General features: G+C 49.6%; 1 protein-coding gene across 9 annotated transcripts in view; it reads left to right on the plus strand.

The window, feature by feature from the left end:
* PKNOX2 (PBX/knotted 1 homeobox 2) overlaps nucleotides 1-21,091 on the plus strand; it is a 581,048-nt gene that overhangs the window by 332,130 nt on the left and 227,827 nt on the right. The window contains exon 1 of one of the 9 annotated variants that reach the window (XM_063943773.1): nucleotides 18,094-18,116. The exons of the other annotated variants lie outside the window; for them this stretch is intronic. The gene's annotated coding sequence lies outside the window, so the exon portion shown is untranslated. Of the gene's footprint in view, nucleotides 1-18,093; nucleotides 18,117-21,091 lie in introns of those variants that run through there. 9 annotated transcript variants of the gene reach the window in all.

Raw genomic sequence — 21,091 nt, forward strand, 5'->3', positions numbered from 1 at the left:
GTATATTACTAGACAGCGTGCACCCAGCCCCAGCTGCACTAGCCACCCCTACTGTACTACTGTATATTACTAGACAGCGTGCACCCAGCCCCAACTGCACTAGCCACCCCTACTGTACTACTGTATATTACTAGACAGCGTGCACCCAGCCCCAGCTGCACTAGCCACCCCTACTGTACTTCTGTATATTACTAGACAGCGTGCACCCAGACCCAACTGCACTAGCCACCCCTACTGTACTATGTTACTAGACAGCGTGCACCCAGCCCCAGCTGCACCAGCCACCCCTACTGTACTACTGTATATTACTAGACAGCGTGCACCCAGCCCCAACTGCACTAGCCACCCCTACTGTACTACTGTATATTACTAGACAGCGTGGCCCCAGCCCCAGCTGCACTAGCCACCCCTACTGTACTACTGTATATTACTAGACAGCGTGCACCCAGCCCCAGCTGCACTAGCCACCCCTACTGTACTACTGTATATTACTAGACAGCGTGCACCCAGCCCCAACTGCACTAGCCACCCCTACTGTACTACTGTATATTACTAGACAGCGTGCACCCAGCCTCAACTGCACTAGCCACCCATACTGTACTACTGTATATTACTAGACAGCGTGCACCCAGCCTCAGCTGCACTAGCCACCCCTACTGTACTACTGTATATTACTAGACAGCGTGCACCCAGCCCCAGCTGCACTAGCCACCCCTACTGTACTACTGTATATTACTAGACAGCGTGCACCCAGCCCCAGCTGCACTAGCCACCCCTACTGTACTACTGTATATTACTAGACAGCGTGCACCCAGCCTCAGCTGCACTAGCCACCCCTACTGTACTACTGTATATTACTAGACAGCGTGCACCCAGCCCCAGCTGCACTAGCCACCCCTACTGTACTACTGTATATTACTAGACAGCGTGCACCCAGCCCCAGCTGCACTAGCCACCCCTACTGTACTACTGTATATTACTAGACAGCGTGCACCCAGCCCCAACTGCACTAGCCACCCCTACTGTGCTATGTTACTAGACAGCGTGCACCCAGCCCCAGCTGCACCAGCCACCCCGACTGTACTTCTGTATATTACTAGACAGCGTGCACCCAGCCCCAGCTGCACTAGCCACCCCTACTGTACTACTGTATATTACTAGACAGCGTGCACCCAGCCCCAGCTGCACTAGCCACCCCTACTGTACTACTGTATATTACTAGACAGCGTGCACCCAGCCCCAACTGCACTAGCCACCCCTACTGTACTACTGTATATTACTAGACAGCGTGCACCCAGCCCCAGCTGCACTAGCCACCCCTACTGTACTACTGTATATTACTAGACGGCGTGCACCCAGCCCCAGCTGCACTAGCCACCCCTACTGTACTATATTACTACACAGATGTTACTGGTGGATTAGTGAGGTAAATCATGCGGCTAATTGACGCTAAAATCCCTGCTGTGTGGAGATAGGCTTTTCAATTAAATAGCCTTTTCCCCGTGCCTAAAAGTGGGGGTTTCAGGTGTGGAAACCCACTGATTCCGCGTAAGCTGGGGAAAACCATTGTTTTTTTTCTTGTGCGCGAACCACCAATTTTCCCATTATCCGTGGACTTAAGGTTCTGTCCCTCATCAGGAATTCACGCACGGGGTAATTCCCGCTGATTGGATTGCTCCGACGGGGCAGTTAGCCCGCGGTTAATTGAATATAACATTATGTGGTGGAGTTCCGCAAAGTCAGGCAACATGCTTCCAACCACAAGGAATAATGGTGGTCATTCCGAGTTGATCGCTCGCTAGCAGTTTTTAGCAGTCGTGCAAACGCTATGGCGCTGCCCACTGGGAGTGTATTTTAGCTTAGCAGAAGTGCAAACGGTTGTATCGCAGAGCGGCGGCAAACATTTTTTGTGTAGTTTCAGAGTAGCTCAAAACATACTCAGCGCTTGCGATCACTTCAGACTATTCAGTTCCGGATTTGATGTCACACACCCGCCCAGCGTTCGCCCAGCCACACCTGCATTTTCCCTGGCACGCCTGTGTTTTTCCGAACACTCCCTGAAAACGGCCAGTTGCCACCCAGAAACGCCCACTTCGTATCAATCACTCTGCGGCCAGCAGTGCGACTGAAATGCATCGCTAGACCCTGTGCAAAACTACATTGTTCGTTGTGCACGTACGTCACGCGTGCGCATTGCGCCGCATACGTATGTGCAGAACTGCCGTTTTTTTGCCTGATCGCTGCGCTGCGAATAAATGCAGCTAGTGATCAACTCGGAATGACCACCATTGTTACAGACTTATGCAATGCAGTAAGAACATAGCGGCAGGTGTATTAACTTGGAGATGGCATAAGGAAGTGATAAACCAGTGATAAGTGCAAGGTGATAAACGCACCAGCCAGTCAGCTCCTAACTGTTAATTTACATATTGGAGCTGATTGGCTGGTGCGTTTATCACCTTGCACTTATCACTGGTTTATCACTTCCTTATGCCTTCTCCAGGTTAATACATCTGCCCCAATGTGTAGGAGTAAGACATGTACCAATGGGCATAAAAACCCTATTGCTGCCTGGTAAAAAGTGTGCCTTTATTAGTGGGGTAGGATACATTTCTCATCAGATCTCCATGTAAATGGAGCCAAATAAGTGACCCGTAGAAGAGAAGCCGGATAGTCTGATTACACCTGTATTGGATTATTACTAGCAAATGTGGCTGGAAGATGACTACTGTAACTAGGCCGGGCAAAGTGTCCCGCAGCGCACGTCTCCCAGCCCAAATGAGCCTCATGTCGGCTGTAAGACATGTCGACATTTTAAATGTCGGCATTTTGACCTCGTATTTTAAATGGCGCTATTTTGACCTTGTCTGTATTTTGACCGTCGGTCAATTGTTGTCGCTATTTTGACCATGGGGATTTTGATTGTAGGTGTTTCATACTAACCCGATATAACGACTGAGTGTTTGTTACCAGTGCATGATACATAATCCTTTATTTCTCTTACGTCCTAGAGGATGCTGGGGACTCCGTAAGGGCCATGGGGTATAGACGGGCTCCGCAGGAGACATGGGCACCTATAAATAACTTTTAGTATGGGTGTGCACTGGCTCCTCCCTCTATGCCCCTCCTCCAGACCTCCGTTAGATCCTGTGCCCAGAGGAGACTGGGTGCATTACAGGGAGCTCTCCTGAGTTTTCTGTGTTAAAGAATTTTGTTAGGTTTTTTATTTTCAGGGAGCACTGCTGGCAACAGGCTCCCTGCATCGTGGGACTGAGGAGAGAGAAGCAGACCTACTTAAATGATAGGCTCTGCTTCTTAGGCTACTGGACACCATTAGCTCCAGAGGGAGTCGGAACACAGGTCTCATCCTGGGGTTCGTCCCGGAGCCGCGCCGCCGTCCTCCTCACAGAGCCGGAAGATAGAAGCCGGGTGAGTATGAGAAGAAAAGAAGACTTCAAGGCGGCAGAAGGCGCCATTGCTCCCACACAACACACACAGGCACAGATGGGTGCAGGGCGCAGGGGGGGCGCCCTGGGCAGCAATAAACCTCGTTTTTGGCACAAAAGTATATTATAGGCTGCGGAGGCAGCAAATAGATGATTCCCCGCCATTTTTATGAAAATTGAAGCGGGACCGAAGCCCGCCGCTGGAGGGGGCGGAGCTTGATCCCTCAGCACTAACCAGCGCCATTTTCTCCACAGAAGCTGCAGAGAACGCTGGCTCCCCAGACTCTCCCCTGCTGAACGCATCAGAGGGCTGAAAAAGAGGAGGGGGGCACATTACAAGCGCAGTGAGTGGGAAGATTGGCATTATATGTATAAAAGCGTTGTCTGGATTTTCCAGTGTCAGTTTGGCGCTGGGTGTATGCTGGCATACTCTCTCTCTGTCTCTCCAAAGGGCCTGGTTGGGGAATTGTCCCCTTATAGTTATATCCCTGTGTGTGTGGGGTGTCGGTACGTGCGTGTCGGCATGTCTGAAGCGGAAGGCTTATCAAAGGAGAAGGTGGAGCAGATGAGTGGTGTGTCCCCGTCGGTAGTGCCGACTCAGGAATGGATGGATATGTGGCATATGTTAAATGCAAGTGTAGCATCATTGCATACGAGTCTAGACAAAGCAGAATCCAGGGAGGCAGCAGGGGGTCAATCCACGGATTGGACCGACTCACAGGGCCCGTCAGGGTCTCAAAAGCGTCCCTTGTCACAAATTGTGGACACAGATACCGACACGGACTCTGATTCCAGTGTCGACTATGATGATGCTAGATTGCACCCTAGGGTGACAAAAAGTATTCAGTATATGATTATTGCAATAAAAGATGTTTTGCATATCACTGATGAACCCTCTGTTCCCGAGACGAGGGTGCGCATGTATAAGGAAAAGAAACCTGTGGTAAACTTTCCTCCATCTCATGAACTTAATGAGTTATGTGAAAAAGTTTGGGAATCTCCAGATTAGGGAGGCCAATCCCAGGATCGGAATCGTCGGGATCCCGGGATTTGGGCCCAAAAATGCCGGGATTTGAATCCCAGGATTGGAGCATCCAATCCCGGGATTCACGGGATTACACTGCGCATGTGCGGGAGGGAGTGTGTGTAAGTGATACTACTTACAACTAGGCGGGCGGCAGCCATAGACGAACGCTGAACGCGGCGGCACTTCAAATGTGGCGCCGGCCGCCAGCCAATCAGAGCTGGCGGACCGGCAGCCAATCAGGGAAGCTGCCGCGGCCGCTTCCGTGATTGGCTGCTGGTCCGCCAGCTCTGGTTGGCTGGCGGCCGGCGCTTCATTTGAAATGCCGCCGCATTCAGTGTGTCCATGGCTGGCACCCACCTAATAGTAAGTGGTACTTACACCCACCCTCCCTCCCGCGCCGCTATCAACCCTCCCCGCTACCTACTGTACATCCTCCCGCCCAGCTACCTACACCCTCCCGCCCAGCTACCTACACCCTCCGCACCGCTACCTACACCCTCCCGCCCAGCTACCTACACCCTCCTGCACTGCTACCTACACCCTCCCTCCCTTCCCCGCCGCTACCTACACCCTCCGCTCCCTACACCTTTCTTCACTGATCCCTACTGCAATCCCAGGATCCCGGGAATCCCGGGATTGATCGTTTTTCAATCCTGAATCCCGGGATTGAAAAAACGGCCCGGGATTGGCCTCCCTTCTCCAGATAAGAGACTGCAGATTCCCAACAGGGTTCTTAATGCGTACCCTTTCCCTACCTAGGACAGGGCACGTTGGGAATCCTCTCCCATAGTGGACAAGGCTCTAACACGCCTGTCCAAGAAGGTGGCGCTGCCGTCTCCAGATACAGCGGCCCTCAAGGATCCTGCGGACCGCAGGCAGGAGACTACATTAAAGTCTATTTATACACATATGGGTACCCTGCTCAGACCGGCAATTGCGTCGGCATGGGTATGTAGTGCAGTTGCAGCTTGGACAGATACCCTGTCAGCTGACCTTGATACCCTAGATAGGGATACTATTTTGCTAACTTTAGCACATATTAAAGACGCAGTCTTATATATGAGAGACGCTCAAAGAGACATTGGATTGTTGGGTTCCAGAGCCAATGCCATGGCTATTTCAGCGAGACGATCCTTATGGACCCGCCAATGGACGGGTGATGCGGATTCAAAAAAGCATATGGAGGTTTTACCCTATAAGGGTGACGTGTTGTTTGGGGATGGGCTCGCGGACCTGGTTTCCACAGCTACCGCAGGTAAATCTACCTTTTGACCTTTTGTTCCCCAACAGCAAAAGAAAACCCCACAGTATCAGATGCAGTCCTTTCGGTCGCAAAAGTCCAGAAGAGGTCGGGGCTCCTCCTTCCTTGCCAGAGGTAAGGGTAGAGGGAAAAGAACACCTGCCGCGGCTGGTTCCCAGGAACAGAAGTCCTCCCCGGCTTCTACAAAATCCACCGCATGACGCTAGGGCTCCCCTGCGGGAGTCCGCACCGGTGGGGGCACGCCTTCGACTCTTCAGCCAGGTCTGGGTTCGGTCAGACGTGGATCCTTGGAAGATGGAAATAGTTTCCCAAGGCTACAAGCTGGAATTTGAAGAGGTGCCCCCATGCCGATTTTTCAAGTCGGCCTTACCAGCTTCTACCCCAGAGCGGGAAGTAGTGTTAGCTGCAATTCAAACGCTGTGTCAACAGCAGGTAATTATCAGGGTTCCCATGAGCCAACAGGGAAAAGGGTACTATTCAACCCTCATTGTGGTCCCGAAGCCGGATGGTTCGGTCAGGCCCATTTTAAATCTAAAATCCCTAAACCTGTACATGAAAAGATTCAAATTCAAGATGGAATCACTCCGAGCTGTAATAGCCAGCCTGGAAGGGGGGGATTTTATGGTGTCACTGGACATAAAGGATGCTTACCTTCATGTCCCCATATATCCCTCTCATCAGGAGTACCTGAGATTCGCAGTACAGGATTGTCATTACCAGTTTCAGACGTTGCCGTTTGGGCTTTCCACGGCCCCGAGGATTTTCACCAAGATAATGGCAGAAATGATGGTGATCCTGCGCAGGCAAGGAGTCACAATTATCCCATACTTGGACGATCTCCTGATAAAGGTGAGATCAAAAGATCAATTACTGAAGAACGTGTCACTCACTCTGAGAGTGCTCCAGCAACACGGTTGGATTCTCAATCTGCCAAAGTCACAGTTGGTTTTAACAACTCGACTAGCGTTCCTAGGCATGATACTGGACACGGAACGAAAGAAGGTTTTTCTCCCATTGGAAAAAGCCCAGGACCTCCAGAACATGGTCAGAGACCTGCTAAAGCCAAAAGAGTGTCAGTTCATCAATGCTCTCAAGTTCTGGGGAAAATGGTGGCAGCCTACGAGGCCATTCCCTTCGGCAGGTTCCATGCGAGGACGTTTCAATGGGACCTTCTGGACAAGTGGTCCGGGTCCCATCTACAAATACATCAGAAAATAACACTGTCCCCCAGGGCCAGGGTGTCTCTTCTATGGTGGCTGCAAAGTGCTCACCTTCTAGAGGGTCGCAGGTTCGGCATTCAGGACTGGGTTCTGGTAACCAGGGACGCGAGCCTCCGAGGATGGGGAGCAGTCACCCAAGGGAGAAACTTTTAAGGACTATGGTCAAGCCAGGAGTCCTGTCTGCACATCAACGTGCTGGAATTAAGGGCCATATACAACGGCCTTCGACAAGTGGAGGGTCTTCTTCGTAACCTACCGGTCGTGATTCAATCAGACAATGTCACAGCCGTGGCGCATGTGAACCGCCAAGGCGGGACAAGGAGCAGAGTCGCGATGGCGGAAGCCACCAGGATTATTCGCTGGGCGGAAAATCACGTAAGCGCTTTGTCAGCTGTTTTCATTCTGGGAGAGGACAACTGGGAAGCAGACTTCCTCAGCAGACACGATCTCCATCCAGGAGAGTGGGGACTTCATCAAGAAGTCTTTGCAGAGATAACGGGTCTCTGGGGAGTTCCTCAAATAGACATGATGGCGTCACGCCTCAACAAGAAGCTTCGGAGGTACTGTGCCAGGTCCCGGGACCTTCAGGCAATAGCAGTAGACGCTCTGGTATGTGTTTCCTCCTCTTCCTCTCATCACAAAAGTGTTGAGGATCATAAGACGGAAAAGAGTACAGACAATACTCATTGTTCCAGATTGGCCTCTTCCTCTAAGGGAGGACCTGTTACAGCAGGGGCCCTGCATGTTCCAAGACTTACTGCGGTTACGTTTGACGGCATGGCGGTTGAACGCCGGATCCTAGCTGAGAAGGGTATTCCGGAGGAGGTCATACCTACTCTAATAAAGGCTAGGAAGGAGGTGACGGCAAAACATTATCACCGTATCTGGCGGAAATATATCTCTTGGTGTGAAACCAAAAATGCTCCTACGGAAGATTTCCATCTGGGCCGTTTTCTCCACTTCCTACAGACAGGAGTGGATATGGGCCTGAAGTTAGCCTCCATTAAGGTACAGATTTCGGCCCTATCGATATTCTTTCAGAAGGAATTGGCTTCTCTTCCAGAAGTCCAGACTTTTGTAAAGGGAGTGCTGCACATCCAGCCTCCTTTTGTGCCCCCAGTGGCGCCATGGGACTTGAACGTGGTGTTACAGTTCCTTAAATCACACTGGTTTGAACCCCTTAAAACGGTTGAGTTGAAATTTCTCACCTGGAAGGTGGTCATGTTATTGGCCTTGGCTTCGGCAAGGCGGGTGTCTGAATTGGCGGCATTGTCTCACAAGCGCCCCTACTTGATTTTTCATGTGGATAGAGCAGAATTAAGGACTCGTCCTCAATTTTTACCTAAGGTGGTGTCTTCATTTCATATGAACCAACCTATCGTGGTGCCTGTGGCTACGAGTGACTTGGAGGATTCCATGTCCCTGGATGTAGTCAGGGCCTTAAAGATTTATGTAGCCAGGACGGCTAGAATTAGGAAAACAGAGGCTCTGTTTGTCCTGTATGCAGCCAACAAGATTGGCGCGCCTGCTTCAAAGCAGACGGCTGGATTGCCGTTACCACATTCAGTAAAGGCCCATTCCACTAGGAATGTGGGCTCTTCTTGGGCGGCTGCCCGAGGTGTCTCGGCATTACAGCTTTGCCGAGCAGCGACTTGGTCGGGTTCAAACACTTTTGCTAAATTCTACAAGTTTGATACCCTGGCTGATGAGGACCTAGCATTTGCTCAGTCGGTGCTGCAGAGTCATCCACACTCTCCCGCCCGATTGGGAGCTTTGGTATAAACCCCATGGTCCTTACGGAGTCCCCAGCATCCTCTAGGACGTAAGAAAAGATTTTAAACCTACCGGTAAATCTTTTTCTCCTAGTCCGTAGAGGATTCTGGGCGCCTTTCCCAGTGCGGAAAATCTGCAAGACTTGTATATAGTTATTGCTTACATAAGGGTTATGTTACAGTTGGAATCGGTCTTGGACCGATGCTGTTGTTTATTCATACTGGTAACTGGTTATGGGTATTCCAGGTTATATGGTATGATTGGTGTGGGCTGGTATGAATCTTGCCCTTAGATTAACAAAATCCTTTCCTTGTATTCTCCATCTCCTCTGGGCACAGTTCTCTAACTGAGGTCTGGAGGAGGGGCATAGAGGGAGGAGCCAGTGCACACCCATACTAAAAGTTCTTTATAGGTGCCCATGTCTCCTGCGGAGCCCATCTATACCCCATGGTCCTTACGGAGTCCCCAGCATCCTCTACGGACTAGGAGAAAAAGATTTACTGGTAGGTTTAAAATCTTATTTTTGTGGTATAACAACCATTTATGCACATTTTGATAGTTACGCAGGGAAGATGACGTTGGCACTCCATCAGATAGCATTAGAATAAGAGAGTTGTGGCAATTATTAGTTTTCTACAACTAGAGCATGGCCCACTGGGGGAAAGGAGGCATCATTTAATGGTCAGCGAGTCCAGACCCTAATGAGGAGAGGGCACAATAAAGAGTCTATACTTAGGCCTCTTCATAGACAAACACAGAACCAACATTTAAAGGTGAAAGACTGCCACCTGAAGGGCAAATAGTAGCAGTGCCAGACTGAGATTACCTGCACAGACTGTTCACTTATGTTTGGGCTCTCCAGCTTGCTTATACTGTACGTACTGTAACATGGACTCACAGACTGCTCACTTATGTCTGGGCACTCCAGCCTGCTTATACTGTACGTACTGTAGCACTGACTCACATACTGCTCAGTTCTATCTGGGCTCTCCAGCCAGCTTATACTGTACGTACTGTAACATGGACTCACAGACTGCTCACTTATGTCTGGGCTCTCCAGCCTGCTTATACTGTATGTACTGTAACATGGACTCATAGACTGCTAACTTATGTCTGGGCTCTCCAGCCTGCTTCTACTGTACGTACTGTAACATGGACTCACAGACTGCTCACTTATGTCTGGGCTCTCCAGCCAGCTTATACTGTACGTACTGTAACATGGACTCACAGATTGCTCACTTATGTCTGAGCTCTCCAGCCTGCTTATACTGTACGTACTGTAGCACTGACTCACATACTGCTCACTTATATCTGGGCTCTCTAGCCAGCTTATACTGTACGTACTGTAACATGGACTCACAGACTGCTCACTTATGTTTGGGCTCTCCAGCTTGCTTATACTGTACGTACTGTAACATGGACTCACAGATTGCTCACTTATGTCTGGGCTCTCCAGCCTGCTTATACTGTACGTACTGTAACATGGACTCACAGACTGCTCACTTATGTCTGTGCTCTCCAGCCTGCTTATACTGTACGTACTGTAACATGGACTCACAGACTGCTCACTTATGTCTGGGCTCTCCAGCCTGCTTATACTGTACGTACTGTAACATGGACTCACAGACTGCTCACTTATGTCTGGGCTCTCCATCCTGGTTATACTGTACGTACTGTAACATGGACTCACAGACTGCTCACTTATGTCTGGGCTCTACAGCCTGGTTATAGGTACTGTAGCACAGACTCACAGACTGCTCACTTATGTCTGGGCTCTCCAGCCTGTTTATACTGTACGTACTGTAACATGGACTCACAGACTGCTCACTTATGTCTGGGCTTTACAGCCTGCTTATACTGTACGTACTGTAACATGGACTCACAGACTGCTCACTTATGTCTGGGCTCTTCAGCCTGCTTATACTGTACGTACTGTAACATGGACTCACAGACTGCTCACTTATTTTTGGGCTCTCCAGCTTGCTTATACTGTACGTACTGTAACATGGACTCACAGACTGCTCACTTATGTCTGGGCTCTCCAGCCTGCTTATACTGTATGTACTGTAACATGGACTCACAGACTGCTCACTTATGTCTGGGCTCTCCAGCCTGCTTATACTGTACGTACTGTAACTTGGACTCACAGACTGCTCACTTATGTCTGGGCTCTCCAGCCTGGTTATACTGTACGTACTGTAACTTGGACTCACAGACTGCTCACTTATGTCTGGGCTCTCCAGCCTGCTTATACTGTACGTACTGTAACATGGAATCACAGACTGCTCACTTATGTCTGGGCTCTCCAGCCTGCTTATACTGTACGTACTGTAACATGGACTCACAGACTGCTCACTTATGTCTGGGCTCTCCAGCCTGCTTATACTGTATGTACTGTAACATGGACTCACAGACTGCTCACTTATGTCTGGGCTCTCCAGCCTGGTTATACTGTACGTACTGTAACATGGACTCACAGACTGCTCACTTATGTCTGGGCTCTCCAGCCTGCTTATACTGTACGTACTGTAACATGGAATCACAGACTGCTCACTTATGTCTGGGCTCTCCAGCCTGCTTATACTGTACGTACTGTAACATGGACTCACAGACTGCTCACTTATGTCTGGGCTCTCCAGCCTGCTTATACTGTATGTACTGTAACATGGACTCACAGACTGCTCACTTATGTCTGGGCTCTCCAGCCTGGTTATACTGTACGTACTGTAACATGGACTCACAGACTGCTCACTTATATCTGGGCTCTCCAGCCTGCTTATACTATACGTACTGTAACATGGACTCACATTCTGCTCACTTATGTCTGGGCTCTCCAGCCTGGTTATACTGTACGTCCTGTAACATGGACTCACAGACTGCTCACTTATGTCTGGGCTCTCCAGCCTGCTTATACTGTATGTACTGTAACATGGACTCACAGACTGCTCACTTATGTCTGTGCTCTCCAGCCTGCTTATACTGTACGTACTGTAACATGGACTCACAGACTGCTCACTTATGTCTGGGCTCTCCAGCCTGCTTATACTGTACGTACTGTAACATGGACTCACAGACTGCTCACTTATGTCTGGGCTCTCCATCCTGCTTATACTGTACGTACTGTAACATGGACTCACAGACTGCTCACTTATGTCTGGGCTCTACAGCCTGGTTATAGGTACTGTAGCACAGACTCACAGACTGCTCACTTATGTCTGGGCTCTCCAGCCTGCTTATACTGTACGTACTGTAACATGGACTCACAGACTGCTCACTTATGTCTGGGCTCTCCAGCCTGCTTATACTGTATGTACTGTAACATGGACTCACAGACTGCTCACTTATGTCTGTGCTCTCCAGCCTGCTTATACTGTACGTACTGTAACATGGACTCACAGACTGCTCACTTATGTCTGGGCTCTCCAGCCTGCTTATACTGTACGTACTGTAACATGGACTCACAGACTGCTCACTTATGTCTGGGCTCTTCAGCCTGCTTATACTGTACGTACTGTAACATGGACTCACAGACTGCTCACTTATGTTTGGGCTCTCCAGCTTGCTTATACTGTACGTACTGTAACATGGACTCACAGACTGCTCACTTATGTCTGGGCTCTCCAGCCTGCTTATACTGTATGTACTGTAACATGGACTCACAGACTGCTCACTTATGTCTGGGCTCTCCAGCCTGCTTATACTGTACGTACTGTAACTTGGACTCACAGACTGCTCACTTATGTCTGGGCTCTCCAGCCTGGTTATACTGTACGTACTGTAACATGGACTCACAGACTGCTCACTTATGTCTGGGCTCTCCAGCCTGCTTATACTGTACGTACTGTAACATGGAATCACAGACTGCTCACTTATGTCTGGGCTCTCCAGTCTGCTTATACTGTACGTACTGTAACATGGACTCACAGACTGCTCACTTATGTCTGGGCTCTCCAGCCTGCTTATACTGTATGTACTGTAACATGGACTCACAGACTGCTCACTTATGTCTGGGCTCTCCAGCCTGGTTATACTGTACGTACTGTAACATGGACTCACAGACTGCTCACTTATGTCTGGGCTCTTCAGCCTGCTTATACTGTACGTACTGTAACATGGACTCACAGACTGCTCACTTATGTTTGGGCTCTCCAGCTTGCTTATACTGTACGTACTGTAACATGGACTCACAGACTGCTCACTTATGTCTGGGCTCTCCAGCCTGCTTATACTGTATGTACTGTAACATGGACTCACAGACTGCTCACTTATGTCTGGGCTCTCCAGCCTGCTTATACTGTACGTACTGTAACTTGGACTCACAGACTGCTCACTTATGTTTGGGCTCTCCAGCTTGCTTATACTGTACGTACTGTAACATGGACTCACAGACTGCTCACTTATGTCTGGGCTCTCCAGCCTGCTTATACTGTATGTACTGTAACATGGACTCACAGACTGCTCACTTATGTCTGTGCTCTCCAGCCTGCTTATACTGTACGTACTGTAACATGGACTCACAGACTGCTCACTTATGTCTGGGCTCTCCAGCCTGCTTATACTGTACGTACTGTAACATGGACTCACAGACTGCTCACTTATGTCTGGGCTCTCCAGCCTGGTTATACTGTACGTACTGTAACATGGACTCACAGACTGCTCACTTATGTCTGGGCTCTACAGCCTGGTTATACTGTACGTACTGTAACATGGACTCACAGACTGCTCACTTATGTCTGGGCTCTCCAGCCAGCTTATACTGTACGTACTGTAACATGGACTCACAGACTGCTCACTTATGTCTGGGCTCTCCAGCCAGCTTATACTGTACGTACTGTAACATGGACTCACAGACTGCTCACTTATGTCTGGGCTCTCCAGCCTGCTTATACTGTACGTACTGTAACATGGAATCACAGACTGCTCACTTATGTCTGGGCTCTACAGCCTGGTTATACTGTACGTACTGTAGCACAGACTCACAGACTGCTCACTTATGTCTGGGCTCTCCAGCCTGCTTATACTGTACGTACTGTAACATGGACTCACATTCTGCTCACTTATGTCTGGGCTCTCCAGCCTGCTTATACTGTACGTACTGTTACATGGACTCACAGACTGCTCACTTATGTCTGGGCTCTCCAGCTTGCTTATACTGTACGTACTGTAACATGGACTCACAGACTGCTCACTTATGTCTAGGCTCTCCAGCCTGCTTATAGGCAGTGCTTAAAGTGGTCCTAGGAAGGTAGTGGAACTCACCACCCCCGACCACTTGTGCGCCTGCGAGCACGCCACGAAGAAGGGGCGTGGTCTCAAAAAGAAAGGGGCATGGTCACCCAGTAGTATCCCCAATTCAAGTTACGCCGCACAGTAGCACAATCTTATTCACATTACACCACATAGTAGTGTCCCTCATTCAAGTTATGACACATTAGTGCCCCTTATACAGAAAGCCCACAGTAGTAGCACCCCAAATACACATAAAGCCCACAGTAGTAGTGCCCCTTATGCAGTGCCCCCAGTAGTAGCGCCCCTTATGTCCCTAGAAGTGATGCCCCTTATGAAGCACCCCCTATGCACTGCCCTCATTAGTAGTGCCCCCATGAAGTATTGCCTCAAGTAGATATGTCACATTTAGTTATGGTCCCAGTAGATATGTCCCCTTTAGTTTTTCCCCCTGTTGATATGCCCCCTGTAGATATGTCCCCAGCAGATACTGTATGCCCCCTTAAGTTTTGCCCCTTTATTTATGCTACCTGTAGATATTCCCCTTGTAAATATGCGCCCTGTAGATATGCGCCCCCTTAGTTATGCCCCTTGTAGATATGCCTCCAGTAGATATGCCCGCTTTAGTTTTGGCCCCTGTAGATATGCCCCCTTTAGTAGTGCCGCTAACACACAAAAAATACCCAAACACAATATACTCACCTTACGCCCCACTCCTGCGTCCGACCGATGACATCCTTCTTCCTTGCCGCCTGCTCCTCGGAACTATGGGAGAGACGTCATGACGTCTCTCCCAGGGCCGGTTCAAGCCCGCTCTGCGCCCCGGGCAGGAAACGGGGCGTGGCCTAATACAGGGGGCGTGGTCAGTTACGCCCCCTGTACATTAATAGCGCCGCTTGACTGCTGAGCGGTGCGCGATGACGTCATCGCGCACCGCACAGCAAAAGGTCCTCTCCGCGAAGGGAAACTAGACGCGTAGCGTCTAGTTACCTTCACAGGAGGCGGGGACACAGCGGGCAGCGGAGGCGGACGGGGGACACAGCGGGCAGCAGGAAGGCGGAAGCCGGAAGGCGGCACCCCGGGCAAAAGTCCTGCTTGCCCGTGGCAAGATCCGCTACTGGTCTCTCCCATAGCACACGCCGCCCATTGCAAAAGTCAGAAGCCAGAGCTCAGGAGTGAGCTCCGGCTGCCGATGTGAAGAGGAAGCTGGGCGCCCACTGGTAATAAAATCTCAGCAGGCGCCCAGTATCTCCTTGCGCCGCCGGCTGACATCGTGGCAGTTCCAACCCCGTCTTGGCTCACTTTAACCTCTGGTTATAGGCACTGTAGCCAGTGTCGTAACTACTGCCCCCGCAGCCCTCGCGGGGGGCAGTAGGGGGCGCCACTGATTTAGCGCAGATTGACATGCGGACGAGCCGTCCGCATGTCAATCTGCGGTCTCCTCCTTCCCTCCGCTGCTGTAAGGAGGGACACGGAGGGCACAGCGCGCGCCACTCCTGTGTCCCTCCTGGGTCTCCGGCGGGTCTAATAAAGGAAGTTCCGTTCGTGAGCTCTGATTGGCTCACGAACCGGCACTTCCTTTAACAGACCCGCCGGAGACGCAGGAGGGACACAGGAGAGGCGCGCGCTGTGCCCTCCGTGTCCCTCCAACACAAAACGGGGGGAGTGCAGGCACACTGGGGGAGCATATGCGGCACAGGGGGGGGCTTATGTGGCACTGGGGGCATATGTGGCACAGGGCGAGGGGGGCTTATGTGGCACTGGGGGCATATGTGGCACAGGGGGAGGGGGGCTTATGTGGCACTGGGGGGGTATATGTGTACCTGGCACATGGGGGGAAGGGGGCTGTATTTGGTACTGGGGGCATGTGTGTACCTGGCACTGTGGGGAATATCTGGCACTGGGGGCATATGTGGCATTGGGGGGTATATGTGTACCTGACACATGAGGTGGGGGGGGCTATATTTGGCACTGGGGGCATGTGAGTACCTGGCACTATGGGGGAATATCTGGCACTGGGGGCATATGTGGCACTGGGAGAGCACAGCCCTAGCAACAAGCACTACTCCCTAGCAACGAGCATGACACCCTGAGCATGAAAACCCCTGGCACCGTGCATGGAACCAAGAGCATGAAATCCCTGGCAACGAGCAGGTAATTTAAAAGTAATTAGAAGCCTTACTGTAGAACTTAATGTGTAATGGGCATTACGGTGTGTGGCATAATGTATCACGGACATTGCGGTGTGTGTCATAATGTATTACAGGCATTATGGTGTGTGGTATACTATATCACGGGCATTGTGGTATAATGTCTCAGGGGCATTGCGGTGTGTGGCATAGGGTATAACGGGCATTGCAGTATGTGTCACAGGCATTACGGTGTATGGTATACTATATCACGGGCATTGTGATATGTGCTATAATGTATCAGGGTCATTGCAGTGTGTGGCATAATGTATCACGGACATTGCGGTGTGTGTCATAATGTGTCAGGCATTATGGTGTGTGGTATACTATATCACAGGCATTGTGATATGTGGTATAATGTATCAGGGTCATTGCAGTGTGTGGCATAATGTATCACGGACATTGCGGTGTGTGTCATAATGTGTCAGGCATTATGGTGTGTGGTATACTATATCACGGGCATTGTGATATGTGGTATAATGTCTCAGGGTCATTGCAGTGTGGCATAATGTATAATGGGCATTGCGGTGTGTGGCATAGGGTATAACGGGCATTGCGGTATGTGTCAGGCATTACTGTGTGTTGAATACTATATCACGGGCATTGTGGTATGTGGTATAATGTCTCAGGGTCATTGCGGTGTGTGTCATAATGTGTTATAGACATTGTATGTGCTATAATGTATCAGGGGCATTGCAGTGTGTAGCATAATGTATAACAGGCATTGCGATTCCTGTCATAATGTGTCACAGGCATTACGGTGTGTGGCATAATGTGTCGGGGGCATTACGGTGTGTGCATTATTGTGTGTGGCATAATGTCTAAGGGCCATTGCAGTATGTGGCATAATGTATACTGGGCATTACTATAAGGAGGAAAAATGACAAATAATGTAAGGGGCATGAATCAGGATTATTTTTCTTTCCTGTGGTGGCCAACGTCTGGGCGTGCAGGTTTGCAAAACTGGGGTATGAGGTAGTCTTTTCCTGCAATGCCACGCCCCTTTATGTGAAGCCACGCCCATGCCAATGAAGCCACACCCCTTTTTTGCAGCGCACGTCTTCGGCGCGCGCATGTTTATCCCTTTTCTAGTGCCAATTATGGGGGGGGCGGGGGGGGGGGGCGCCGAATAATTTTTTGGCTTGGGGAGAAAAATTTCCAGTTACGCCACTGACTGTAGCACTGACTCACCGACTGCTCACTTATGTCTGGGCTCTCCAGCCTGGTTATAGGCACTGTAGCATTGACTCACAGACTGCTCACTTATGTCTGGGCTCTCCATCCTGGTTATAGTTACTGTAGCACTGACTCACTGACTGCTCACTTATGTCTGGGCTCTCCAGCCTGGTTATAGGTACTGTAGCACTGACTCACAGACTGCTCACTTATGTCTGGACTCTCCAGCCTGGTTATAGGTACTGTAGCACTGACTCACAGACTGCTCACTTATGTCTGGACTCTCCAGCCTGGTTATAGGTACTGTAGCACTGACTCACAGACTGCTCACTTATGTCTGGGCTCTCCAGCCTGTTTATAGGTACTGTAGCATTGACTCACAGACTGCTGACTTATGTCTGGGCTCTCCAGCCTGGTTATAGGTACTGTTGCACAGACTGCTTCTGAAGTTTATCACTGTACAAAATGAGGCCACATATCTAGGCACACCACACTATGGCGGGAATGTACTAATTGGAGAGTGATAAAGTGGAGAGAGCTAAAGTATCAGCCAATCAGCTCCAAACTGGCAAGTTACAGGCTGTGTTTGAAAAAAAATGAGTTAGGAGCTGATTGGTTGGTAGTTTATATCCACTTTATCACTCTACAAGGCTTAGTACAGTACATCTGCCCCTATCCCTTTAATCCTGGACACACATAAATTACACAGGTTCTGCGGCTGATTAAAGGTGAAATGCAGGCTGAAGTCGGCTATCTACAGAACCTGCGTAATCCATGTGTGTCCTGAGGGATAGTATGGTAAGCCTACACAAATCTGTATCTGGAACATAACATTTTATTTTCTGCTTTTGGTAACCAACCACCAAATTGCCTAATGGTTTTCATTTTCACTTGTGTTACTCGTGGTCAACAGAGGTCCATTCAGCTTCATAGAACATTTTCCTTTGATGTCTTAATGTTTGAGCCAATTTATTGTCTGAAACTAAATAACTCTACTGTAACAAATGAGGATATCAGTCTTTAGTAGGTATTCTTAGGTAGCGTATTACCTACCAGTAGTTTGTACTAGAACTGGGTGTGACACAATAGGTTGCTTCCAAGGGCTGTGGCCTCCTCGGTACAATACGTAGTGATGCACGGGTGAAACCGGCCAGTTACTTACAGTATTTGCTGATTATTAGTCATTGGATGATTTCAGTTTACGGAGTTTACAGAGCTGTGTGTGATGTTCTTGTGTGCCTGTAGGAAACAGTTAAGGAGGACTGGACAGTATCCCGGGTGGATAGAGCACACATATAATGGTCTGGTGAAACATGGCTGATAATGTGAATGGGTGAGGCTCACATATGTGGGTTGCCAGATTATCAATGTAAAACTGGATTCACATGAAGAGTGAGGCTCATTCACCTGTCACACATATGATTGCATACCTCCCAACATAACCCCATCATACTTGCCTACCTGACCCTCTCCATGAGGGAGAAAATGCTCTGTTCCTGGACTTTCCTGGTAATGTATGATTGCCATCACCTGTGGTGAGCTAGTTTATTGATAAGAAAAGTGTTTCAGCACAGGTGATGGCAATCATACATTACCAGGAAAGTCCAGGAACAGAGCATTTTCTCCCTCATGGAGAGGGTCAGGTAGGCAAGTATGAACCCCATACCTCCCAACATGACCCTCTCCCGGTGGGACACAATGCTCTGCTTCTGGACTTCCCTCTGAATGTATGATTGTCAGCACCTGTGTTGAACAGGTTGATGGATGAGAAAGGTGTTTCAGCACAGGTGATGGCAATCATACATTAAGAGAAAAGTCCAGGAGCAGAGCATTGTGTCCCTCCTGGAGAGGTCATGTTGGGCGGTATGTGACCCTTTCCAGGCAGGACAAAATGCTCTGTTCCTGGACGTCCCTATTCATTTATCATAGCCGCCAGCTTTTGGGGGTCATTCTGAGTTGATCGCACGCTGCCGATTTTCGCTGCGCTGCGATCAGGTCTCTACTGCGCATGCGTATGCACCGCAATGCGCACGAGCATCGTACGGGTACAATGCGGATCGTTGCTGAGCTATGATTTAACGAAGAATCCATACGATCACAAGGAGATTGACAGAAAGAGGGCGTTTGTGGGTGTCAACTGACCATTTTCTGGGAGTGGTAGAGAAAACGCAGGCGTGTCCAGGTGTTTGCAGGGCGGGTATCTGACGTCAATTCCAGCACCAAATACACTGACGTGATCGTAAGGGCTGAGTAAGTACAGACCTACTCAGAAACTGCACAAAATGATTTTGCAGAGCTCGACTGCACATGTGATCACACTCCTGCAAAGCGAAAATAGGCGACTATGCATTTGCACGGCTGCTAAAAACAGCTAGCGAGCGATCAACTCAGAATGAGGGCCTTTGTTCCTCCTGGAAAGGGTCATGTTGGGAGCTGTGTGATTGTAAGGTTATATAGGTACAGTACAGAGATATATATATATATATATATATATATATATAAATCTGGGACACCTATGTTTTACACAGGTTTCTGTGGCTGATTAAATCCAGGTGAACCTGTGTAAATTATGGGTGTCCTGGGTTAAAGGTATATTATGGCAAGCATATGTACTGTGGATAGATGTGTCTTCAGACATCTATTCTGCAGCAGTGCCAATCAGACGCTCTTGGCACACCGGCTCCCGTGAGACTCTGCTAGCGTTGGGCGTCTATTTTACATCTTTATTGCAGAAAATGTGTCTTAGAAATAACACAATACCAGGAGGCTGTGCTGATTACTGTGATATATGATACCGGTATATCTGTGTGCGACTGAGTCTCTGAATCTGCATACCATGCCGCGGCTGTGGCTTTCTTCCATGCCAAGGTCTATTATTATCGCTATCGTTTATCTATATGACGCCAGAAGGGTTCCACAGCGCCTAACAAAGTACATAAACAAATGAGCAAAACAAGAAAACAGCGACTTACAGTACAAGACAGCGCAGAACAGGTACATGGTATATTAAAACATTGCTGCATACCTCCCAACATGACCTCTCCAGGAGGGACACCATGCTCTGCTCCTGGACTTTTCTCTCTATTTATGATTACCATCACCTGTGGTGAAACACCTTTCTTATCCATTAACCTGTTCAACACAGGTGCCGGCAATCATAGAGAAAGAGAAAAGTCCAGAAGCAGAGCATTGTGTCCTCCTGGAGAGGGTCATGTTGGGAGGTATGTTGCTGCATCAGGGGACAGGATACATATACTTATACAGACTCTGTGTGTGTGTGTGTGTGTGTGTGTGTGTGTGTGTGTATATATATCTCCTATATATTAGGCCAAATCTGTGACTCTGTGCCTGGCCATAACGCTGGGTGGAGTCACAGTGGTGGGCGGAGTCACAGAGCCCGTCACATGTGCAGCGTGATAGGTCCTGCTGCCTGTCCATCTCCCCCCCCCCCTCCTCCATCAGTAACTCCGACTCCCTGGCCGCGGCGCCGGGGGAACAAAAGCTGCTGCCACAGGCATAGACATTAGGAGGGACGGGTGGTGCAGGAGAAGCTTTCATAGCCCTCCCTGCGCCGCGTACACAGACCCACCGCCTCCTCCGCACACATCCAGCTGTCAGCTCTCCTGCTGTGACAGGAGCCGAGTGCTGCAGTGACATCATCTCCTGTCACAGAGAGGAGCCGCCACACACTCCAGTCTCCGGGGGCTGCCAGCATCTACAGGCAAGCTGGAAACACCCCCGGAGCGAGAGAGAATATACCCGTGAGGCCACGC

The sequence above is a fragment of the Pseudophryne corroboree genome, chromosome 10 (genome assembly GCF_028390025.1).
Source record: "Pseudophryne corroboree isolate aPseCor3 chromosome 10, aPseCor3.hap2, whole genome shotgun sequence".
In the NCBI taxonomy this organism is placed as follows: Eukaryota; Metazoa; Chordata; class Amphibia; order Anura; family Myobatrachidae; genus Pseudophryne; species Pseudophryne corroboree.